Below are 26431 nucleotides of genomic sequence, written 5' to 3'. Positions count from 1 at the left end.
AGTATTCTTTTTATGAGCCTCTGGTATAGACACTAGAGACAGTAGCTGGATTTTATGCCTCGTGGTGTCTCAGGTAGTCTCAAGAACAAGCTGGAGTGATAGTAGGCTCTTTAAAAAGGCTGCTCAGGGCTTCCCTGGTGGCGCAGTTGTTGAGAGTCCACCTGCCGATGCAGGGGACACGGGTTTGTGCCCCGGTCCGGGAAGATCCCACATGCCGCGGAGCGGCTGGGCCCGTGAGCCATGGCCGCTGAGCCTGCGCGTCCGGGGCCTGTGCTCCGCAACGGGAGAGGCCACAACAGTAAGAGGTCCGTGTAATGCAAAAAAAAAAAAAAGGCTGCTCAAGGGAATGAATAAAGGAATCATGGAATGAATTGATGGATGGATAGATGGATGGATGGATGGAGCGCCTGGAAGCCAGTATTGGTGGTCCCCTATTACTGATCTTTATTTGCAATTTTTTCCTCCCCGCCTCTCTCCCCTTTCCTTCTGCCAATATGTTTCTTACTTCCTTAGTTTTCATCTCCTCCATCTTTGTTTCCATTGTGAGCTTCCTTTCTTATAGTTTCACCCTCCTGAGAGCAGAATGAAAGGCCGGGTCAATTTCCCATCAATTAATTAATTAATTAATTGAGTCAATAGCTGTTTATTGAGCTCCAGCTGTTCCTTCGTCCATTCATGCAGGCACTTGACAAGATGTTTATTGAGCACCAGTGGTGTGTGTGAAGTGGAGCCAGGAGCTAACCGGTGCGGGAGCAGAAAGATCTAAATAAGATCCCTGCTCTCTGGGGATCAACAAACTAAAGACAAAACCAACAGAAACCGGAAGCCACTGAGCTCTGCTGTCCCATCACTCCCACCCTAACTAGTTCCTCACACTCAGGTTGTGAGGGGCAGTCCACTGGTCATGCTGCTTTGCTTCTTGCCCACTTGCTAGTTGGTCTAACAGCGCTGCCTGCAGTGGCCATGGGATGAATGAGGCATTTACAGAGGCAGCCAGGCCCTCTCTGCTCATTACCCCCCTTCACCCTGCTCCTCTCATTTTCCCAGTGGTCTTGTCTTCAGTCCCTCCCGCTCCTTCCTTGATTTGAATCCTCAGATCTCAGAATTAAAATAGATCTTGGATGCATGTGTTTTCCCCTTGCACCTCCCGAGGCCGTTCCCAGGGTGCAGGCCGGCACCTCCAGCAGCAGCCTGCTCCCTCTGAGTGATGGGCCTCCTGTCCCAGCTGCGCTGTGGCAGATTCATATGTTGAGTGCAAGCTGACCCACTTTGTCTGGACTGCAGAAGTTAGAGCTCAGGATAATCCTGATTCACCTTTTGAGCTGCAGCCCATCAGATATTGGAATTATAGCTATTCCGTGCCTTTTCAGGGTTTTCTTCCTGAGAGTAAATATTTCCAGTTTTCTCAACTTTTCGAAATTCAAATATGAGCTCTCACAATCCTGAAGAGCTTTCTCTGGGAAGACTCTAGCTTTCCTATAGACCCCTCAAAATGTGCCCTTTCCCCTCAAATTGACTGCTATAAAGAGGTCTGCCCAGCAACTGAGGTCAGCTGGGCTACCGCCTTGTCTTAAGTGACCACTATATTCCTGCTGTCAACTACTATTTGCATCCTACTGGCTCTTATTGAACTTACAGCCAACTAAAACTACCGTCTTCTTTTAAAAAAAAAAAAATTATTTATTTATGTATGGCTGCATTGGGTCTTCGTTGCTGCGCGCAGGTTTTCTCTAGCTGTGGCAAGCGGGAGCTACTCTTCGTTGTGGTGCGTGGGCTTCTCATTGCAGTGGCTTCTCTTGTTGCAGAGCATGGGCTCTAGTCGGGCGGGCTCAGTAGTTGTGGCTCACGGGCTCTAGAGCGCAGGCCCAGTAGTTGCGGCACATGGGCTTAGTTGCTCCACGGCATGTGGGATCTTCCCGGACCAGGGCTCGAACCCATGTCCCCTGCATTGGCAGGCAGATTCTTAACCACTGCGCCACCAGGGAAGCCCTACCAAGTCTTCTTGACTTGATAAAATGTGAGAGTTATATGTTAAAGTTAATATAAACCATAAGAATTATCTAGTAGTCCAAGCCACTAATTTTATAGGAAAGGAAACTGAGGTCCAGAGAGGTTAAGTGACTCACAGCTTATGTAGAGTGAGGACAGAATAGGGACTCCTACTGGTCAGGTACCCTTTCTCTTACGTGAGGCTGCCTTCTGATCACTTGACATTTCAAAAAGGAAGTGGAAAGCATCTTCTGCTTTTAAGTCAGTTTTTCTCATTCAATATTTTGTGCCCTTGGGTTTTTGAACTCAGTGCATGACCTTGCATTTAGTTCTTTTGGATTTCATCCTACTCATTTCATTCGATCTGTCAAGATAATTTCCGGCCTTGATTTCATGTTGCATTGCTGTGGCAGGTCTTCCCAGCCTGGTGCTGGAACTTGCCGTAGCTCTGGATGCCCTTCGTTCTGTACCTTCTGCCAGCCTGTTCTATTGGAAGCTTGGCAGAAAGACGCATTGTCTGAAGCCAGACTCACCATGAGCTTCCTTCTCCCCTCACCCATCTGCTTGGCTGTTGCCTTCCACAGTGAGTCTCTCTCCTCCTACTTGCCTGTCATTCTCCTATTAGGAGCCCCACAAACCCATTTCAGATTCTACTTCCAGTATGGAATTTGGGGGGAAAGCCACAAGCAGCATTTGTTGTATTTTGGGAACTAGCCTTTCCTGAGAGTCTATATGCTGTAGTGAGAAAAATCCCTGGGCCAGGCACTTCTTCCAACACGTTATGGGCTCAAATTCTTTCTCTCTCCTCAGTTGGCACATCTATATAGTGAGAGGCAAAGGAAACTCACAGCTAGTGAGCATCTGCTCTGTGCCATCAGCTACGCTAGGGACTTTGTTTACAATTTGCATTTCATTTAATTGTTACCACAAGCCGGCGCAGCAGGCAATATCCCCACTTCAAAGAAGAGAAGGCTGAGTTCAGAGAAGTTAATCTGACAAGGCACATCCAGTTAGTAAGCGGCAGAACTTCTTCACCCCTGTTCTGTCTCTGGCTCAGTAATTGTAAAAATCAAATAATTTAGTAATGAATGTAAAGCTGCTTTGAAAAGTATAAAGCAGCTCCCAGGAGCTGTTAAATGTAAATGTTAGGGGTATTGTTAAAATGCTACTTTTCCTCACTTGCTCTCTCCCCTTCCCCTTTTCTGTCACTTCCCTAAAGTATAAGCAGGGGCCTTTGGTCCAGGCCTATCAAAAAAATGTCATAAAACCATTTTTCAAAATGTCAAAGGCTTGTGTACTTTAGCCCAAAGTAATTAAGCCTTTTTATTTTCTCCAAGTCACGATGTAGAACCCTGGGAGCTTCTAGAATGTGCCCTTTCTCCTCCATCCTGAGCTATTGGAAATCAGGGCTGAAGGCCGAGCTTGCAGGGGTGTCCACGAGAGCCCTTCAGTGCCACAGAGGCCTGGCCTGACTTTGGCGGGTCTCCAGCCTTGACTACACAATGCTAAATAACAACAAGGTTGAATTATTTATCCAGGGGCCAAAGTGATATTAACCCAGCTCATGCTCCATCTGTAAGGATCTTGACCATCACGGCGTCTAGGAATGGCCCTCTCATCTGTACTCCATGAACACCTTTGGCCCTTAGCTGTCAAATATATTAGGATGTGAGTTTAGTCCACTGCTAGCAGAGTGCTAGGGGCCCAAGGTCACAGGTGAGTGGATGCCAGAGGCAGGACTGCAATCCTGGTCTCTAGACCCCCCAGCCCCACCCTCACCCCCACCTCCACCCGTACATACCTCCTAATCAACCCACCTCGAGCACAGCAGGCAGAGCAAGAGCTCAGTGCCCGGAGGGCAACTAACATGTCAATGACATTATAGGGTGTTTACACTGAGCTAGGTATTTGTGCGTACATTTTCCCATTTCATCTCCACAGCAATGCTTATTTTCTCTATTTTTCCTAATAAAGACATTGGCGCTCATTCTCCAGGTCACACAGTTGACGAGGGGTAGAGCCAGAATGAGAGCCCAGGTCTGATATTTCTAGGATACCATGTGGACTTCCTCTTAGAATTCCTCTTACCTGACAATTAGCTTTATTTTTTTTTAATTTTTTAATTTTTAATTTTTTGGCTGTACCATGCAGCATGCGAGATCTTAGTTCCCCGGCCAGGGATCAAACCCACACCCCCTGCAGTGGAGGCGTGGAGTCCCAATCACTGGACCACCAGGGAAGTCCTGACAATTCATTTTAAAAGCACAGTCTAAGATGCTCGGGTGGTTCCAAGCACAGTCTTGGGGGGCAACAGATTTTTAGCATGGATTTTAAAGTCCTCCATGACCTAGTCTCATTCTAGCTGCTTCTTATCGTAGACACAGTGCTTTCCATCATCAGAATCACCTGAAAGCTTTAAAGTACAGATTCTTGGATCCCATGTCTGGTTTACTGTCGTCATAATATTTGTTGCTGGGACCCAGGAATCTGTTTTTAAGCCTCCCAATTGATTATGATGATAAGTTGGGAATCATCGTCTTACAAAAGACTTCTCTTTAGTCCCTTTCCAAATTACCATCTATACTCCCATTTCTGTGACTTGGCTCATTGCCATGAACCTCACTTAGGCAGTCTATTCTCTATTTCTACCCATCATTCTTTTAACCCAGCTCACGCTCCATCTATAAGGATCTTGACCATCACGGCTTCCAGGAATGGCCCTCTCATCTGTATTCCATGAACACCTTTGGCCCTCAGCTGGCAAATATATTAGGATGTGAGTTTAGAAGCTGTAACAGAGACCCAAAATAACAGTTTTGCCTCATTTAACACCTAGAAATATGCTCGTATTCTGTAACAGTGCAAGAATTATCAGTCCAGTGGTGTCTCCAGGGCACCAGGACCCAGACTTCTGCTATCTTCTTGCTCGTCCCTAGGATAGTGCCTTTGTTCACGTGGTCCAAGATGGCTCAGTACCACATCCACATCCCAGTCAGTGGGAAAATGAGATAAGGGAGAGCAGTGACCTAGGAGTTGCACACAACAATTCTGAGAACGTTGCCCTGTCCAGAACTTGATCCCATGGCCACACTTAGCTGCAACAAAGGTTGAGAGATTCAACTTCATTCTGCATGAATACATGCTCAGTTAAAACTGGGGATTCTATGAATTGTGTGAGTGAAAGGGGAGAATAGATGCTGGGGAAGAACCTAGCTGGTTAGTAATTTTCTGTTTGTGTCTGTGTTCCCAGCTAGACTATGAACTCCATAAAAACTGGACCCCTGACTTATCCCTGCTTGTGATCCTTCTGGTTGTCTAGCATATGGAAGGCACTAGATGAGTGTCTGTGATTGGCAATTTAGACTAGAGGGACAGGCAAAGAGCTGGAATTTAAGTCAGATTTTTATTCTAGTCTGTGTTCTCCATAATTTAGGGAAAGTTTCTTAACCTTTCTGGGCTTCAGTTTCATAGAATCATAAAATTTAGTTGGAAGGCACTTAAGATAATATCTAGTCCAACTGTCTCATTTTATAGATGAAAAAGCTGAAAACCAGAAATGGTAGTGACTTGTCGAGGACACAAAGATTTGTAAATAGAAGAACCAGAGCTCAGGTCTCCTAGCACTCAACCCAGGCACAGCACTAAGGTATCTCCCCATATTTGGAAAATGGGTGCAAGTGACAAGGAGACCTCTAAGTGTCCTTCCAACTCAGAAACTCTGATGCACATACACACTCACATTTCTACTCCTCAATCAAATTAAATACAAAACTAGCCCTGAACCACTGCATCCTGCTGAATCTTGCTATGTGCTCCAGCAGCATATACGGTCATTTAAGAGGCAGAAAAGTTCAGAGCTTTGGGTTCTGAGGTCATCTAAGAAACAAAACTAACTGAGGAAAGCAAGGGAGAGGGACTTGGATGACCCTACCACTTGGGCAATATCCCCTGTGATCTTCTTCCGAGAGGACACTGCTCTGGGTGCCAGGGAGCAGCTGTACTCAGGGAATTTGGAATCTAGGTTACACACAGTTAAATAGCAGTGGAAGAGGATGTACGTAACATTCCACAGAAGAAATGTCACAAGGCCAACTGGCCATAATAACAATAACAGCTTCCATTTATTGCTCAACTGCAGCATGTGCTCCACTCTGTGATAGGTATTTATTTTATAGGCTTGATCTCATTAAATTCTCAGGACAAGTTTCTGGGATTACTGAAGGTCACACAGCTGTTAAGTGGTGATTATCAGGGGAGTGGTATGAAGACAATAAAAAATGGAGCAGTTCAGGAGAGAAGCCTGTGGATAGAGTGTGCTGGGAAGGCTCTGTGAGGCAGGAGAGAGTTAAATTGGACCCTGAAGATGGGTGTGATTTGTGGAAGAAGAGAAAAGGGGGAAAGTGAGTGTGCATGGCAAGGCAACGTAAGCACAAAGAACACTGAGCAAACAAGTTCCTAGGGAAGGTGTGGGAATAAGTAAACACAAGGGCAAACAACTGAACCGTGGAACTTTGGGGCTAGGAGCCATGCGGCAGAATGACACACCCAGTGATCATTCTTGGAGAAGGGGTACAAAGTCAGGCTGAGGTCCCATAGCTCACACATGGCCCACTGCATAAGAAAAGAGAAAATAAGGTGACTGGAAGAGTGTAAAGGCAATCTGTGTTGAGTGCCTTATAAAACATTTTAGATCTTTTCCTCCACAAATCTCACTTCTAGGATTTAACATAAAGAAAATTTCAGAGACAGTGTGAAAGCTGGAAACAACTAGATGTCTAATAATAGGGGAACTGTTGAATATACTATGGTACACGTATATGACTAAATGTGATGTGGCTTCTACAAAACATACTTTTGAAGGATGTGAAATGATCTTACATAATGTCAAATAAAAAAAGTAGAATGCAAAGGTGTAATGCAAAACTCTTAATTTTAAATTTTATATATATATATATATATATATATATATATACCTATAACATAAAATCGTGTGTGTGTGTATGTGTATGTGTGTGTACACATACTCACAGAAAAAAAGACTGGAAGGAAAGACACCCAGCATGTTTACTGTGATTATCATTGCTGAGTGAGAGTATGGGTGATTTAATTTTTATTTAGACTTTCTATATTTACTGAGTTTTATTCAGTGAACATGCACTTCAATAGTAATAAAAATGCTTGTTTCTAATCTTTTTAAAATTTAAAATCCCAGTACTCTGGCATGAAACACTATAATAAACATCTTGCTTTGTCTTTAAAGATAATACATTATCTCTTCTTCGAGTATGCTGACACTAATATACCAACCAAATGATTGTTCAGTAATTACTACATCCATAGATTTTTTGAAAGTTCATTGAAACCTGATATTCCCTGGTTCCCATGTAAAGCTTCCAGCTCCATGGCTCCCACTGGATCAGAAACACTAAAGTTTCCCATTAATGTTCTCTGTAGTCATTTAGATAAATAGCCTTCCCCGGAGCCATAAATCCTAAATGAATGACACCCTTATTTCAGGGGACAGGCACAAAAGCCTTTTTCAGACTCAATGATTTATGAATCTGTGGCTTTCAGAATGTCAGGGGTCCTTCATCAATACCTCTAGGCCCTTCCCAGGTAGAGGAACATATCACATCAAATGGAAAGACATTATTGTACTTGGGTCAATAGTTTTCACCTTTATCCTTTCTGCTTGGTTTGGTTTGGGTTTTTTTTTTTTTTTTCCCTTCCGTTGAAATAGTTGGGATATTTGCTGAGTAAGAGACGCAGTGCATTAAGTATAACTTGATCAGAATCCCAGCCTGCCTTTGCCCTCACTGCTACTGGGGCAACATAAAGGTTAATAACCGAGAGAGGCTCCCACGCACTTAACCACAGAGCAGCACCTCATCACCAAGTCACAATTAGGAACTCTCCCTGAATGCCAATGACGGGTGATCAGAGCTTCACCCAAACCAGGCAGACCTCTGCATGAGCTCAGATCTCCATTCATCACCAGGCTGATAGCCTGCAGAGCTCTGCGTGGAACATGAAGCTTGGTCTTTCTGTTTTACCCAACGGAATGATCTATGCTACCAGGACTGAGTGGGAGAGGAGCAGGGAGGGGATGAGGGGAATAAAGTAGGCTTGTCTTTGGCATGTTTGGGCAACAGCTCAAAGTGTCTGTTGGAGACTTGTAAAGAAATATCACGCAATGATCTTGCTTGTCCCTTCTTGCAACTTTCTGGCTCTCAGACAAGGATGGTCCTACCTGAAATAGTTCTCTTTTTGGAGGCGGCGTGACAAATTGGAGCAAGCACATAGCCAGTGTGTGACTTTGGATGAGTCACTCTAGGCCTGTTTTCTCATCCATAGAATGAATGGGTTGGATGAGAAGGGTGGTTTTCAAACTGAGTTCCTCAAGGTCTTACCGTTCCATAGTGGTGCCTCTGAACCTACAAGGGCAGGGAGATGGGGAGGTTAGTGAAGCCAGGCACAGCTGCTTCACATCAGGTTATTGAATTTTATTTTATTTTATTTTTAAATTTTATTTATTTTTGGCTGCGTTGGGTCTTCTTTGCTGCACGCGGGCTTTCTCTAGTTGAGCGGGGGCTACTCTTCCTTGTGGTGCGTGGGCTTCTCACTGTGGTGGCTTCTCTTGTTGTGGAGCACGGGCTCTAGGCGCATGGGCTTCAGTAGTTGTGGCACGTGGGCTCTAGAGCACAGGCTGAGTAGTTGTGCAGCACAATCTTAGTTGCTCTGCAGCATGTGGGATCTTCCTTGACCAGGGATCGAACCCACGTCCCCTGCATCCGCAGGCGGGTTCTTAACCACTGCACCACCAGGGTAGTCCCACTTATTGAATTTTATTGTAGGCTATTTTTAACTGTGCAGAGCATGGTCTTACATACTAATCTCACTTGATCTTCGCAAAGTTGTAAGGTAGTCAGGAGAGACATTACCATCTCTTCCAGTTCCTATTGCTGTATAACAAGCCACGCCAAAATTGGATGGCATAAGACAACCATTTTATTATGTTCAGGGATTCTTTGGGTCAGAATTTCAGACAGACACAGCAGGAAATGCTTACTCAATTCCATGAGGTCCAGGACCTCAGCTGGGAAGACTCAAAGGCTGTAGATGACTGAATGGCCAAGGGCTAGACTCCCCTGGATGTGTCTCCACTCACAGGTCTGTCTGTTGACTGGGACACCTATATATGGCCTTTCTCCGTGGTCTTGTCACATGGTCTAGTTTGTACTTCCTCATATAATGGCAGCTGAGTTCAAAGAGCTGGTGTTCCACAAGCAAGGCAGAACTACATGGCTTTTTTATAATCCAGACTCAGAAGTCACACAGTGTTGCTTCTGCTATATTCTATTGGTTGAAGCAGTCCCATGATCAAGGGAAAGAACAAGATGGGACAAGAGTCATTATCACACTGTAAGAAGAGATTGTGGAATGAGAGCTGGTGTTGTGGCCATGATTAGAGAATATAGTCTGTCAAGCCCTTTTCATTTGAGAGATGAAGAGATAGACAAAGAATTGGTACCCTTCTGCTAAGGGCAGAGCTGGGACTAGAACCAAGTCCTTCAGATTTGAGCTCCTTCTACTTTCCCATGCTGCTTTTGGATCTGGGTTTTATCTTTCTGAATTAACAGGTCATTAATTTAGTGAATAGACTGATTCAAACATGAATCCTCATCATGATGGTGCATGACCAGCCGAGGAGAACAATATATTTTAGTGGATGGAATATTTTGGTCTTGTCTCTTCTCAGAAAATTGAAGTGTTATTGTGGTGATCATTCTGCAATATATAGAAATATTGACTCATTATGTTGTACACCTGAGACTAATATAATGTCATCAATTACACCTCAAAAAAAAAGAAAATTGGAATGGAAAATGTATATAAATTCCATTAAAATTGAGGTAAAAGGGGCTTCCCTGGTGGCGCAGCGGTTGAGAGTCCGCCTGCCGATGCAGGGGACATGGGTTCGTGCCCCGGTCCGGGAATATCCCACATGCCACGGAGCGGCTGGGCCCGTGAGCCATGGCAGCTGAGCCTGCGCGTCCGGAGCCTGTGTTCCGCAACGGGAGAGGCCACAACAGTGAGAGGCTCGCGTACCGCAAAAACAAAACAAAACAAAACAAAACCAAAAACAACAACCAAAAAAACTCTTTTATGAGTGTCTAAGTAACAGGCGATTGTCCAGTGCCTGCAGTTAGAGTGATAATTCCACCTCCTGCCAGCTGAATGAGATGAGTGCTGACTCTTTGTGTGAGAACATGTGGGTTATAGTGATGTTCGGGGAAAGCCAGACCTTACCAGCGCATTGACACAGTTCGTTCACAGTGCTGCAAGGGAGGAATGAGGATGCTTCCTCGCGGTGACTGGTTTCGTTTCCTTGTTGATTGGTGTCAGGTACAGCCTGACTTCCTGGCTCATCAGTGCCCCTTCTCATCGCCCACCTGTTGCCATCCTTGAAGTCTACTTGACCTGGCATTAGAAGGCAACTGACTGATCATTAAGCTCCATTCCTGCTGCTTTTTCTCAGATTACTCTCTTAACCTCGTACTGTCACCACCTCTCAGCTCCTGACTCCATAGATGGTCTCCTGACTCTTGTCTCACTTCCTGAGCTCTGATTTCCTGACTGCCCACTGTGTGATGGGTTTTTCTCCATGCTCTGCTGTCCTCTGTTGTTGCCAAGGCCACTTTGTACCCTCGTATAAGTACAACTCAACCAGATCGCTCCCTGAGTATTATTACCCCAGGAGACTGACATTGATTCAGCCATGCTCTGGCTGCCACTTCTGTTCCCCTGACATATGCCTGGGCCTGGGAAGAAGTTCTTACCTTGTTCTCCCGTGTTCAAGCCCCTGCACTGTGCTGGAATCCCAGTCACCAGGTCTGTGTCTTATCCTTTTGCTCAACCCCCTGCCCTGCCTGATTCCTTCCTAAATGCTTCACTTCATTCCTTTGAAATGCAGGCCCTGTCTTACCCTTACTGTGCAAACTGTGCCCTCAAGGGCTGAAGTCCAGTGGGAGCCCCAGTCCTTGGATCCCAAGACTCTCTCTTGTCATGCTCAGCTAATGTCAAGCTATGGCTGCTAATAACACCTTGAAGACCCTGATCTGGACTCTGACCATTTTCCTGTCCATTTCACCTCTGGTCACTGCACTTTGTTTCCCTACACAGAGTTCCTGCTGCCATCTGTTGCTGGTTCTGCCCAGAAACCTGCCATATTTCATCCATTAGGCCAGCTGCTGTGACAACCCCAAATGCCAGTAGCTTAACACATAACAGGTTTCTTCCTCACTCACATCAGTTCAAGTGTATGACAGTTTACCACACAGTGATTCAGGACCCTCTCCTTCCATCCAGTGGTCCCTCCATCTTCTAGGACCTTGGGATCCTTCACTGGTTCCTCCGTATCCAGCCAGCCAGTAGATGAGGGAGGAGAGACAGCAAAGGATGTCTCAGGACATTTTAGGGCCCGGCCAAGAAGTAGTGTTCATTGCTTCTGCTCTCATGAGGCAGCAATGATGAGTTCATTGCTTCTGCTAGAAATAGTGCTTGGCCGTACCTAGAAAATGAAACCTTCCTGTGTGCTGGAAGAAAATAGAATTGTTTGGTGTACAAGTTGCATTGTCTCTGCTATACAGTAGAGGCATCTGTTTTCTAAAAGCCCATCTCTCCCACCCCACCCCCAGTTTATCATTCTGTCCAAAGCCTAGAAAGGACTGGGCTCCTGAGAAGGCATCTTGGAAGTGACAGATATGTAGACCAGGGCTTTTGCCTTCCCATCACCTGAGCAGAAGGTGGATCCCAGTGGGAGGCGATGGGGCAGTCTACAGAGAACCTCAGGCCCTACATAATCTCACAAATTGGGCTCTTCTAGACAAGTGTCAGCCTTTCATTTCTCCCAAGAAATATTCTCTTTTCCCTCCTGGGGACTTGTTCAGAGAAGAGATACTCAAGTGATAGGTGCTTTACAAATACCTAGATGGAGAGAAAAAAATGGCATGAAGAATAATTTAGACAAAACAATGTAGATTGCCATGGAAACAATCTTTAGAACACACTAGGGAGAAGGAATCATTGTTAACATGGTGCATATTTTACAGAGATACCCAATCACCAAACTCAGTTCCAGACCCTTCAATCATGCTACTTTCAAAATGCTGGGGTTGTTATAACCACAGAGCACACGCTGGTTTTCAGGGAGCCCTTTTCCTATTTATCTAATAATCTTTAATGAAGATAATGCTTTACTTAAGGCAACTTACTGTTTCCCCGTTGGTTAATTTAAAAGCAGTGAAAGGTCAAGTTACCAAGTAACACAGTGAGTTTACTGAGCTGTTCCAGAAGTATTTTTATTCTGACAGCAGAGGCTTATATGGCGAAAATACATATTTAATTGAAATGTGTGCAAGGAAAACGGGATGTGTATCTTTTGTATTGCATGGAAAGAAAAAGAGAAACCATCCTTAACTACTCAAAAGCAGTTTTTCTTAGATTTTTCTGTCCCAACTAAAGCCCATAGGTGTGGATGACTCTTGGTCAGTAATAATGATTCAATATGGCGGCTTAAACAAAACCTCTGGGGGTTGCTAATGAACAGTTTGTTCCAGGTGCTACTAAAGAAATGTCAGAAGAAGGGCAGTGGTTTTTGAGAGCGAGGTCTCAGAGATGTAGCATCCCACAGGCCAGATGCTGGGCCTCAACCTTGCAGGCACAGAAATGCAGTGTCTGCCATGGTTTTCTGCCCACTATTCTCACAGGGCTCCATCCCTGTCCATTTCCCAGGCTCCTCACCTTCCTGGGGAAAATTTGGATGTCTTCCTCATTGGAAGACAAACCCATTGTCTTACCTTGTGGTCCCAGGAACCAACTGAATCACAACTCATGTTCCATGTACCCCGAGGACTTCCGGAGGATGTATTTGTGCTCTCTCCTCTCCTTTCCTTGCCCCTGGTCTTCCTAATACATGGCATGTGTGGGATCAGGGAGAAAAGAGCCAATTTGCTTGCCCAAAATAGATGCCAAGTCTTGATAAAACTGAGATTTCTTTCTTACTTCCTTCCATTTCTTCCTACAAGTATTTGTTGAGCATGTCCTACGTGCTCCAGTGTTTCTTTCATGTATCCATTTCCCCTCTGTGACTGCTTTCTGTACCAGATTTCCTCCTTTCCTCCACCTCTCAGTGACCTCAAAACCTGTTCTCAGGGTTTGACATTTGATTTTCCATTTGTTGTATCAAATATTCCATGTTCAATAAATTTTAGACATCAGTTTGCAAGCAGGAGAGATAGTTTCAAAGTAGAGGAACTTCTCCAAAACCTTAGGTCCCACCAACTGGTGACCACCCACTTAGAATATGCACGAGGTTGGTGCCTTCATTGGCTCCTTTTTTGTTGTTGTTGTTTTTTGTTTTGTTTTGTTTTGTTTTGTAGTATGCAGGCCTCTCACTGTTGTGGCCTCTCCCGTTGCGGAGCACAGGCTCCGGACGCACAGGTTCAGCGGCCATGGCTCACAGGCCCAGCCGCTCCGCGGCATGTGGGATCCTCCCAGACTGGGGCACGAACCCGTGTCCCCTGCATCGGCAGGCAGACTCTCAACCACTGCGCCACCAGGGAAGCCCCATTGGCTCCTTTTTGTGATCATATCAGAGAATGGAATTGACCAATCTCAGAAAAACATGCTAACATTGCTCTTAGGATAAAGCTCCAAATCCTTTTCCTAGCGCATAAGACCTTGCATAATCCAGCCTCCTACTTAACTCTTTAGACTCTTTCTGCACGACTGGAGGAAAGCCAAATTGGAATTTTGTCAGATCTTTGTTAGAAATACCATCTAATCTTAGCATGCTTCTGCTTGGAGTGCACTGCTCATCAACCTCTTTCACCATAATAACTCCTATTCCCGCTTCAGGTCTCATTTTTTAAAAATAAATTTATTTATTATTTTGGGCTGCGTTGGGTCTTTGTTGCTGAGCATGAGCTTTCTCTAGTTGCAGTGAGCGGGGGCTGCTCTTCGTTGTGGTGCATGGGCTTCTCATTGCCCATTGCATTGCCCAATGCAGTGGCTTCTCTTGTTGCCGAGCACGGGCTCTAGGCGTGCAGGCTTCAGTAGTTGTGGCAGGCGGGCTCAGGAGTTGTGGCTCACAGGCTCTAGAGTGCAGGCTCAGTAGCTGTGGCGCACAGGCTTAGCTGCTCCGCGTCATGTGGGATCTTCCCAGGCCAGGGATCGAACCCGTGTCCCCGGCATTGGCAGGCAGATTCTTAACCACTGCGCCACCAGGGAAGTCCCCAGGTCTCATTTTAAATGTGACTTCTTCTGGGGGGCCCTCCCTGACTCCTAGTGAGGCTGGGATTAGGTTCCCTGATACATGATCTCATAGTACCCAATAATTTTCAGAGCACTTATCATGGCTGTGTTCAGTTATTTGTTTCATGGATGTATACCTCATCAACTGGTCTTCACAGCTGTCATGTTTATTATTATGTACCAAGCATCTGGCAGAGTGCTGGGCTCATAGTAAATATCTGTAGAACATATCCATGACCAATCATAAGTGCTGTATAGGTACTAATCGTAAGTACTTACTAATCTTAAGTACCATGTCTCTAAGTCAAAACTTCATCAAGAGTTCCCTTACTATTTGGTAATTTAAAAACTGGTTAGGGACTTCCCTGTTGGTTTAGTGGTAAAGAATCCACCTTCCAATGCAAAGGACGCAGGTTGGATCCCTGGTTGGGAACTAAGATTCCACGTGCTGCAGGGCAACTAGGCCCTTGCGCCACAAATACTGAGCTCGTGGGCCTCAACTAGAGAGAGAAAACCCACACGCCACAACTAGAGAGAAGCCTGGCACCACAACGAAGAGCCCGCGTGCCACAACTAAGATGCGACACAGCCAAAAAACCCCCCCAAAAACAAAACAAAACAAAAAAACTGATTAGCTCTGCCCTGCTGAGTGGTTACCTACTGTTTAGGTCCTCTTGTCTTGGGCAGACTCTGTACTTGGATTCTGCCCTCATTGTCTCACACTTGAGCTTTCCCCATTTCAGTCCACCCTGTGAGATCCTACTCGATTAATCTTCCCCAAACACTGATTTGACCAGGTGACTCTTCTGCTTAAAAGAGTTGGCTACTGAATAAACTCAGACTTCACCTGACTTTCAAGTCCATCTTTAATCTGATTCTGACCTAAATTTCTGTATTTACTTACTCTCTAAGGTAAATTGTTTGTTTCACCAGACATTTTTATCCACTGACTTTATGCTTTTGTTTATATTATTTACTCCCCCCAGAAGTGCCACCTTCTCTTCTGTTACCAAACTTCTATCCGACCTAAGAGTACAGCTTATATCCCATTTTCTCTGTATAACAGTCCCTAGCCACCTATGTTAGAACCTTTCAGTTGTAAATGATGAGGCCAATCTCAAACTGGTTTAGGTAAAAAATAGAATTTATTGGTTCATATAATTGATAAGTCCAGAGACAGAGTTTAAATATGACTTTAGGTAAAATATTATCAGTAATCCTTCTCTCTCTTCTGATTCTGCTGATTCTTTTGATTTGCTGATTTCATTCTGAGTTAGTTTTACCAGGGAGTGGGTGACAATATATTTCACGTGGTAGCCCCATACACTCAAGGCTAAAATCCTACCTGCTTAGCAACCTCAGGAAAAGTGAACTTCTCTTTCTTTAAAGTTCCAGCAAAAGTCATAGAGAAGGATGGGTCACATGCCCATCCTGAATCCATTGCTATGGTGCTCTGATTAACCAGGTCTGAGTCATATGTCCACTCCTGGAACCTAGGGGTGGAGTAAACCTCTCAAAACTACTTTAATGGACAGTGGGAGTTTGGTGGCTCCCCAAAGGAAAATTTAGATTCCTTTACCAGAAGGGGAACTGGATGGACACCAGGCAGGCAAAAACAACGTATATCCATTCTACCACTCCAGGTGTAATTGGGCTCTCCTGGCTCTGAATTCCTGTTGCTCTTTTTTGTCTACACTATTTATTTATCACTTAACATCATGGCCTTGTTTCCCCATGGTCACTACACCGTAATCACAGCCTCAAACACCAGTATTCCAAGCAGAAAGAAGGGAGCAGGTGGAGAGAGGACTTTCCTACAAAAAAGGAAAGCTTCCCTAGAGACCATCCAGGAAACGTGGATCACCCAGTGAGGAGGCAAGGAAAATGAGTATCTGGCAAAGGGGAATGGAAGAGCTGAGCCTGGATTAGCTCAAACGAGGTACATTCCTGGAGCTGAGAACTTTGCTGAACAAAAGCAGGGCTCTGTTAGAAAAACGGAAGGGGTGGTGTTCTTGCTGTTGCCTAGGTAGACAAGAGTAACTGCCCAGGATGCTTTTTCATCAACTTACCTGCTAGCAATTGAGTACTACATGCAAAGCACAGCATGTTTTAGATTCTCATCTTGTTCATATGATTTTTTTTTAATGACAGGAACAGTGGCTTATACTCTGCATCATCACAATGCCTTGCACTTAGTAGCTATTCAATAAGTACTTGCTGATTAAGAAAATTTGATGGTGAGGGATCGAGAGAAAGGTATAGAATTCAGAGTCTTTCTAGGGCCTTGTTCAAAGACTTAATTTTTGCCCTCACTGCTGCAGGAAATGAAAGATCCCACAACTGTGTTGTGGTCGTTTGAATCATGGACCTGCAAATGAATCTCAAGTATATCTTCTTAGTTCTAAGTTATCTTCTGGTTAACGTGTAAAGTATTTGACTCTTTGTATATATGGCCCATCTAGATGGTTCTTACAGATGTAAGATGACTTTAGACAGGCAATGTATGTAACTCAGTTAACTGGTCTCCTTTTTATGTCTTTTCCTCATTTTTTACTTAATAGGGAAATTGCTCTCCCACTGAATCTTAATTCACAGTGTTAAGACTTCAGAAATATAGTTTTATATGCAAGAAAGAATTTCAATATTCTTGCTGTCAAACATACTCTGCTCTCACATGGGCACTAATGGTGTCAGGATGTCAATTTCATTTTGACAGGATCCCTATAGATGGAATCTTCAACTTCTTATTCTTGGTTAATATGGATGGATAAGAGGATGTTTGAGGGTTTTTCCACCTCTGTTTTCATGGAAATATATACTTCCCCATAAACTTGGATGACAGTAGTATGTTTGTGAAGCACTCTAAGCTTTTGAGGGTGAAAAGTTTCCTACTGCTCAAGACCTACTATTGACTGCCTCCAAATGGCTCCACGATTGTTGCAATCTCCAATTTGCTCTGATGCTCTTAATAGTCTGAAGCCTTGGAATCTTTGTTCCCACCAAGAAATGATTTCTTCTGCATTCTTTTGGTGCAGCATCGCTTGAATTTTAGATGTAGCCATTATAGCTACAAATCTGTTGTTCCTTGCTCTTTAGGTAATGTTAGTGCCTGATGTGAGTTTTTAGATATTTGCCCAGGAGTAGGAGTAGACTAAACTACTCTCAACACTTTTGTATTAGCTATCTACTGCTGGATAACAAGTGATGCCAAAAGGAAATGGCTTAAAACAATAGATGAGTAACCTTAAACTAACACAACCTTGTATATCAACTATACTTCAATAAAAGGAAAAAAAAAACCAGACAGGTATTATCTCACACAGCTTCTGTGTGGAATTTGAGAGAGGCTTAGCTGGGTGGTCCCGGCTTATGAGGTTATGTCAAGGTGTTGGCCTGGGGCTGTAGGCATCTGAAGGCTTAACCGGAGCTGGACTGAGGTTTCCAAGATGGCTCACTCACATAGCTGTTAGCTGGAGGCCTAAGTTTCTTGCCATGTGGGCCTCTGCTTGAATGTCCTTATGGCATGGCAGCTGGCTTCGTCCAGAGTAAGTGATCAGAGAGAGAAACTAAGGAGGAAGCTGCAATGTCTCTTACGACCTAGTCTTAGAAGTCATACACTGTCACTTCTGCCATATTCTCTTTGCTAGAAGTGAATCATTCACTAGGTCAATCCCATACTCATGGGGAAGAGAATTAAGCTCCACCTCTTGAAGGGAGATGTATCAAAAGTTTTGTGGACATATGTGGGCTTCCCTGGTGGCGCAGTGGTTGAGAGTCCGCCTGCCGATGCAGGGGACGCGGGTTCGTGCCCTGGTCAGGGAGGATCCCACATGCCGTGGAGCGGCTGGGCCCGTGAGCCATGGCCGCTGAGCCTGCGCGTCCGGAGCCTGTGCTCCGCAACGGGAGAGGTCACAAGAGTGAGAGGCCCGCGCACCGAAATAAATAAATAAATAAATAAAAAGTTTTGTGGACATATTTATAAACCACTACAACCCTCTTGATTCCCCCCTTTTGTAACTGGGTATCTTCAAAATAAACCAAACTCAGAGGTTTAGCATGTGGTCAGCAAATGGACAGATGAATACTGTTCCCTCAATCTTGGGGTAATTCATGCAGAATTTCAGCCTTCTAACCTAACCAAATAGGTGCTCCTCCAAAACTTGAATAGGGTGGAGTGGAGGTTGGGTCTGAGAGAGCCAGATTTCTTCTTCCAGATTCTTCAACGATACGGTTTTCTATGCCCCTCAGGAATACGCAGCGGCCAGGAGGAAGCTTTCCCCAGCACATGCTCAGAGAGGGGGACACCAGTAAGGATGGAAGGGCTAGAAAGGAACAGGGATAGAAGCGTTGGATTGTACTTACCTGGACTAACAGGTTAGACACAGGCAGCAGATGGTAAGACCTGAATAAGAAGTTGGCTGGTTCTGTTCTGCTGCTGATGGTGAAGACCAGCCACAGATGGTGAGTGAGAGTGTGGCTATGAGTAGATGTCGCTCCTGGGATTAAGGGAGCATCAGAGCCTCCTGCTGAAATCATCTGAGAGATGTACAGGATCCACGGGCAGAATTCTAGGCTTGGGTCCTGAAAACAGAAACCTTGGTAGTTCTGGCTCTTTGGCAGCTCTTAATATAAAATGTGCTGAAGGGTGTACTTGGTACCAGATGGAGAGGTTGTGAGGACAGAGCATGACTGTCAGGCCACAGAGTGAAGCGTCGTGGCATAAAGACAGGTGGTGAGAGGGGTGCCCCCGTCTGTGGTGGCTTACTGCCTGTTTGGTACTCTTCCTGCCTGTGTACTCTTCACATTGGACCTCTTCAGGAGCTTCTATTTCCAAAGCATTTTAATTTAGAAGTCAAATGTGAGTGTTCCAAGCTCCAGTCCAGGCTAAGAGTGCTTCATAGCTTTTCTGTTTTCTCACATTTAGAGACACCCAGGTTTCTAATACACTGATTAATAAGGGAGTCATAGAATAGTATAATTTGTGAAACCAGGCATTGGAGAGGAGTTGCCACCTAAGGAGAGAGTGGAGTCAAGAATAGAGTTTTCTTTCCAGTACATTCCTGCCATTAAGATACCAGTGCAAGAGGAGAGGAGGTAGGAAACAGAAAATACACAGATTTATATTTCAAGCTCTAGATCTACTATATATGTCATTACCCTACTAAAGACATTCAGGGGCTCTGCTGCTACCTGCTACCACCTTAGATGCACATGAGAGGGGCCTACATTTAAGGGGCTCTGCTCTGGCCCTTCTCCAGCTGCACTCCTACGTGGGATGGGAATCCATCAAACCAAAGGAATATGCCCACCTGAAGCTGACTTCACCCCTTCAGATCTCGCTCCAGGTATTGGAAGCCAAAATTCTTTACCCCAATGACCCTGAGCCCACTTCCAGGGCCTTTGTGGTCTTCCCCCCTAGAGCCTGAGATATAAACTCCTGGACTTGTGGAGGGGCTAAGAAATTATAGTTTTGTAGAGGGAAAAGTGGGAATGGAGCTTGGACATGTGGGCTGGGGTATCCATGGAGTGGGGGGTGAACTGGCTGTGGGAAGAAAAGGGGGGAAGACTGCTCTGTGTGTGGGCCAGCTCTCTCTGTTCCAAGCAGGGAACTCTGAAAAGTCCCAGAACCCTAAGCTCGAACCTGGTCTTCCAAGTTGTTAGGAAAATTTGTCAAAGCAAAAGGATATATTTTTTAACTTCACAGTTTGTTAGCTTGTTTTATAACTTTTACATAATATTTAGACATTTGATATGTGGAACTCCATGTGTAGCCTTTTGTGGGCCCTACAAATGCTAGGGTTGGCTCTGGCTTCCCATTTGATACAGAATCAAGTTGAATCAACTTGGCCTGGTTTTTAAGGCCTTTTACTATTGGTTCTTCCCTAAACTTACCTTTTACTGCTCTTCTACAGGAATCCTCTGTAGACCAATCTGGTGCACCCATAGCCAGGCTCGGCCTACATCCTTTCCTCTGTGCTCAGGTTCACTCAGTTTTTTTCTCTGAAAAGCCTCTGTGTCTGCTCTGCATTTGTATGGGCCAACTACTGTTTTAAGACCCAGCCTCATAGTCGTGTCTCCTCCCTCTGGATTCTTCTAACAGCTTTTGTCTGAGCCACCTATTGACACTCAAAGTGTGGAACCATGCGTGGAAACCATTTTTCTTATTACGCACAAGGCATGGCTATAAGATAAGGAGATGCCAATATGCAATAGTTTTCGAATGAGGAAAGAGGATTAAAAAAAAAAAATCAGAAGAGTAGCTAGAGAATCTGGAGAAAGCAGTTAGGCAGGTACCAAAGGAGGAGATGGCTGGCATTGTCAAAAGGCTGCAATATGGTCTTTGGGAAAGATCCCCCAAAATAGAAAGAGGAAAGAGGTCTTTTGTGATCACTGAGAGATCAGCCCATTGTGTGGGTGTAAGCAGCATTGCAGTGGGGAAAACAAGAGATGAGAAAGTAAAGACAGCAAATACAGTTTCATGTCTCTTAAGCACTGAGTCTGAGAAGAAAGGTGGTAGAGTAGTTTGAAAGGGTGGAGGAGGTTAGTTGTTTTGTTCTGTTCAAAGCATGGAGGAGACTGTGTGGGAGAAAAGAGCTAGATTAGAGGGGAAAATTGATAACAAGGAAAGGATAGTTGATTCATCAAAATCTGGGAATGGCTGTGATCCAGTGCACAGGTGCAGGGACTAACCTTGATGAGGAGAAAGGACACTTCTTGCTGTGGGACAGGGAACGAATGAAGGCTATAGGATAGGCATAATAATGAAGAAACTGGGCTTAAGGGTGAAAAAAGTTGGCTGTCATTGTAGAGGAAAGGCTAGGAAAGCCCGAATTTTCTGGAGTGGGTTCAGATTTCATACATAGTTGGCCACCATATCTGTGGATTCAACCAATCATGGTATTCAGGAAAAAAAATTGCAGAAAGTTCTAAAAAGTTGCACCGGCAACTATTTACATAGTATTTACATTGTATTAGGTATTATAAATAATCCGGAGATGACTTAAAGGATATGGGAGGTAGGTTATATGCAAATACTACAGCCATTTTACATGAGGGAATTGAGCATCCACTATTTTAGTATCTGCAGGGGTCCTGGAACCAATACCCAAGGATACTGAGAGAGGACTGTATTTAAATATCACGTTCTTCTGTCATTCCTTTTACATTTATTCAGTGCCCTGCGTGTGCCAGACACTGGGGTCCACAGAGATACAACTTTTCATTTAGTTTCGGAATTTGTTATAACGGTGACTGAGATTTACTTTTTACTCTTCTAGAAGGCTTTCAGTAGAAATAAACACGAATCAGAAGGGTGTCCGTTGTCAGACCAGACGTCCCTAGTAGGGGTTGGGAAAACACTGGCATCTCAACAATGGCGCCCTGTTTGAGGTGGAGAGGGAGGAGAGGCCCCGATGGGGGGAAAACAGGTTTAGACCTGGGTAACCCGAGGAGGGTGCGCCTTCAACCAGGAAGAGGCGAACCTCTTGAGCACTTCAGGCTGCGCGGTAACCGAGGGTAACAGCGCCCCAGTCCACGGCGGTGTGAAAACCACCTTCTTCCCTAACCAGGTATATCTACGGGGGCTGACCAGGACCAGACACGAGCCAAACCTCTCCATCCAAGATACCTTCCCTCTGCCCGTGACTACTTAAGGTCACTGCTCCTTTTGCCTAGTTTATTGATGAGGGGCGAGGGAGAAGAGAAGCGGTAGGCGAATCACCTTTCCTATTTTACGATTGGTAGTATTAGGCTCCAAGTCCCGCCTCCTGCCCCGCCGCAGACAGGCTCTCGGGGTTGTCACTCGATTCTCTGCAGCCGCCCCTCGCCGGGGCCCCGCCCCTCGCTGTGGCTGCGATCTCGCGGGAAGAGCGGTGGGCACGGCTGTGGCTCCGTCTCCCGGCTGCGCGCGGAGCGGGAGGGCTCTCCTCACACAAGCGCTTCCTCGCGGAGGGGTTGGAGCTGCGGCAGACGCAGGCCTGGGCAGCCCCTTCTCTGCCGCCTCCTTCTCTTCCTGAGGGCTCCCCGGTCCTCTTGCCCTCCGACGCTACCCAGGTGAGGAAGCCCGGAGCTCGTCTTCGCTGAGGAGCGGTCGGGGAGCGGGGACACGGAGCAGCCGGGGCAGGGGGGCTCCCGACGGGGGCGGCTCCGCGGGCAGCGCGGCGCTGCCTGGTGGGCGCGAGGCTTGGAGGGGTTCGTGAGTGCGGGGATCGAGGAGGCAGTGGGGTGGGATCCGGGTGCGGGCGCCCAAGGGCGGTGTAGCGGGTGCCAGGGCTCCTCGGGGTGAGGAGGCGGTTTAATGGGGGTCCGGGTTTTTTTCCGGCTTGGGGTGGTGGTGGCTGGCAGCAAATTGGGTCCCGGGTCTTCGGGGTCGAAGGAGATTTATCAGGATCCTTCGGTTCCTTGAGGTGGTATAGCGCGGTTCCGGGACAAGGGGTCCTTTTATCGCGATCTCAGGCTCTTTGGGGGCAGAGGATTCAGTTTAGGAAGGTCCTAGGTCTCTGAAGGGGCAGATCCATGAGGTTTTGGGGGTCCTTTGAGCGAGAGTGGGCGTCTCGTTTCGCATTCCTGGGATAAAGAAGCAGTGTATTGGGGTTCCGTCTGTTTATCGGGGTCTCCGGGCGAGAGGGCGATGTATCTGCGTCCTGCAGGGGCCGGGACCGCCTTGGTGGGCTGCTGGGGACGGAAAGGTTTACAGCGGAGACCAGCGTCTTTATTGGGGTTTCTGCTTTGCCCAGAGGGGGGCGGTAACTTGGCACGGCCTCCGGTCTTTTCGGGGGAGACTGGGCGAGTTAGCGGGTCCCCGGGAGATCTCGAAGGGAGGGCGCGGCTCTGCAGGCGCTGGGTCGGCTCGGGGCGGGAAGGGGACTCTGGTGACATCCCGAGCCAGCCTAGTACACAGTCTGTGGCTGGTCAGCATCCTGGAACAAATCTCTTTCTAGATGAGATTTACTCAGTGCTTAGTTGAAGGATTGATCCGTGTCGTTGCCTAGTTGGAGAAATAGTGGGTTTGTTCTGCAGTTTCCTTCTCTCTGTCCCGGGATCCCTGTGGAGGCGTGCTGGTCTCCCTGCTCTGGGAGCGGGAGAGTGGCAGGCAACACCTTAAAGTGGGCATGTACACTGTAGATTCTTAAGGGGGCGAGTGTCCTCCGGGTCAGCGTGGAAGCCGCTGAGGATAGGGAAGGCTGTGAGGTTTTGGCTTCCTTTCCTAGGTGGTCTGCTTTGCTGATCCTGCATTATTAGGTCTGTCCTGAAGTCTTGCTCGAGTGTTAGGCAGTCAGGCAGTGCTGGGAAGTGTGTTCTGGCTTCTCCCTGTCCTTTGAAAAGCATTTGTGGAGAGGGGGAACTTCAAGTTCAGCTTCCAAATAACGCATTGGAATTCGAAGTTCCAAAGCTAGAGCTCTGCAGAAGCGTCATTTGAGACTTGTAAGCATGGCTAACAGCTCTTTTAGAGAATCCTGCTTGACAGTTTTATTGTGAAGGTACAGTTAGTCTTGACTCCTATGCAGAGTCCTTGGTAACTAGCCCAGACTTAGGTGGAATTCAAATAAAATAACCTGTATATATGTGTATGTGGGTTTTTTTTTTTTTTATGTTTAAGTCAGACAGTCTGTTCCTTTGCTTGACAGTTCTTCTGGTTAGATAGCTCCTTTATCATAGAGGCCCGTAAATGAAGTCTGTTTGTGGCAGGCAGTGGAAACTGTACTCACAGTAATTCTGTAATTTGGGATAAACAGACAAATTTGAGTATGCCAAAGCAGAGAACTTTGCCTGCCTCACTCTTTTTCTTAGTGACAGTTTTTTTTTTAAAATGACATTTCTTTTGATCTTAGAACCGGAAACATTAGTGATAATCTACTTAATACTTGACTTTTGTAATCATTTTAAAAAAACAAGGGAATTCTGCAAAGCAATGCATAACTCTCTGAAAGTTTTTGTTTTGGGTTTTGGTTTTGGTTTTGGTTACAAATTCCTGATCGAGCCAAAATGCCTGATTGAATTTTATAAGATAGTTTTGACTATCAAAACTGATCAGTTGAGCAGATATTTGATTGGAACCACAGCCAAAAACACTCTAAGCAGATCTTTTTTTCCTCATTATTTTTGAAAGCCAATGAAAAATTAAGCGGATGTCAGTAACTTTTTAAAAAGCAACTTTCATAATTTCTAAGTAAACATACTGATCAGTCAAAAAATATTTGATTGTCTGCTAGGTGTCACAGCATGGAGGCACAATGATTCCAGCTCTCATGAAACCTATATCAAGAGAGAGAAAGACAACAAATAAATAAAATAAATACATAAAATAATTGAGATGCTGATAAGGAAGAAATAAACAGGATAGTTGGGGTTTTGCTCACTTAAAAAAAAAATAACCTCTGAATGATAATATTATTGATGTCTGTCATGTTAACCAGAAACCAGGCAAGATAACGATCTACCGTCTGAATTAATAGAGATTAAATTATGATCAGTAGAGTTTGAGTGTTAAATATATTTTGACTCTGAGGATTAGCACCTTCTGTTATATAAGCATAAAAAAAGTCTGTAAGGATAAACATCAGACTTTTAAGTGTTCGGGGGATTCTTCAGGAGAGAGTTGCAAAGGCATGGAAGAGAGTTATTAATTATTAATATATGCTTTTATACTATTTGAATTTATTTCAGTGAGCAGACATTACTTAAGGGTAAATTAGAGAGGTCTAAAAATTAAAATTTTGGTCACTATGCAAATTTGTGAAACGTACAGTATTTATAAGGCATTTTGTCAGTGTTGCCACTTCTACTATGCGTACTAGTGAAGGAAAAATGTATTTCAGGTATGTAAAATTATAGGAATGGGGTGGGGAGGGGAGCACAACAGAATAAGTAAAAGACTGAGGCTCAAGTTAAATCTTAAAACGTGGTAAAGATGTTGGATCTTTAATTATACAAAGATAAATTAATCTTAGGCCTTTCTTATTTCAAATTTGTTTCCCGACTTTGAAGAAGGAAGTTTTTAGACTCCCTAGAGAAGAATAGGTTGTGTTTTTGTGGCGGGGCAGGAGGTGTTTTTATTGTGGCACGGATTTCAGGATGGGATTTCTTTTTGTCAGACATATGGACACTTAATAGATGTTTTTCTTGTGAGGCATATGAAACAAAAATAGTTTTATAGTTCATTATTACACTGCTGAAAATGACAATACCAGTGTCTTTTGGATTATCATTCAAGATTCTGAAATTATAAATATGACGTACTAAGCCAATTTCTAGAAAGGAGATCATAAGACATGAATTCCAGTCTTAACTGTGCTGCTAACCATCTGACCTTGGATGATTCCTTAGTCTCTCAGGGCCTCAGTTTCCGTATATATAAAATTAAAGAGAAGTCCCTGTCAGTAATCAATATAAATTCCAATTCCAAGGTTTTTATTACATAGGTTTTTATGTTGCGGATCTACAGTATTATATTTACAGAAAGGGATAGATGCCACAAGAGTAGCTCTGGTCCTCGCTCTTCCAGCCCCACCAGGTATTCACTCTCTGTATCTTGTTCATTCATTCTCTTATGTTCATTAGTATGCTGTAATTATGTATGTCTCTCTCTTCCTGGACTCAAAAGCCAATGTATATTTGTCTTATTACTTATTGAATATCTATTGCTTAGTTTACACAGTTGGCTCTCATTACAGATTTGAACTCTCAGTGCCAAGATTAATATCTTCATAATGTCTGAGTTAAGCCCAAATCTCAGTCTTGTCCTATTTTTCTAAAACGTTGGGCTTTCTGTATTATCTTATTCTCTTGCCCTTATGACCGCAAACTGACATTAGATCTGTAGTTCTTATCCTCATGTTTAAGAAAAGAGACTGTCAGCACTGTAGGAGTTAGGGGTTACTCTGATAAACTTGCAGAAAAGTCATGCAGAATTTTGAGGCAACCACTAATCCCTGTATCTAAAGTTGTTAGCAGAGTTATGAACTAGTTTGAGTATTTCAGATCTTAGACATCAGTGATTTAGTAGATATTTTTACCTTGGCTGCTTTCTGTATGGGAAATGATTGTTGCCAGTGTGTATGGGATTTTATAGTGGCTTAATAGTTGCTTTACATACATTACCTTTAATTCTCAAAACAAATCCTGCAAA

General features: G+C 44.8%; 1 protein-coding gene across 1 annotated transcript in view; it reads left to right on the top strand.

The window, feature by feature from the left end:
- The first annotated feature begins 22122 nt into the window (after nucleotides 1-22122).
- The window catches only part of GLCE (glucuronic acid epimerase), a 116892-nt gene continuing 112583 nt past the window's right edge, over nucleotides 22123-26431 (top strand). The window contains exon 1 of the mRNA XM_022579897.2: nucleotides 22123-22356. The gene's annotated coding sequence lies outside the window, so the exon portion shown is untranslated. The remainder of the gene's footprint in view (nucleotides 22357-26431) is intronic.

The sequence above is a fragment of the Delphinapterus leucas genome, chromosome 2 (assembly GCF_059928025.1).
Source record: "Delphinapterus leucas isolate spDelLeu-1000000601 "Yukka" chromosome 2, BTC_Dleu_Yukka2, whole genome shotgun sequence".
NCBI lineage: Eukaryota > Metazoa > Chordata > Mammalia > Artiodactyla > Monodontidae > Delphinapterus > Delphinapterus leucas.
This window is presented reverse-complemented; position numbering and strand designations above follow the sequence as displayed.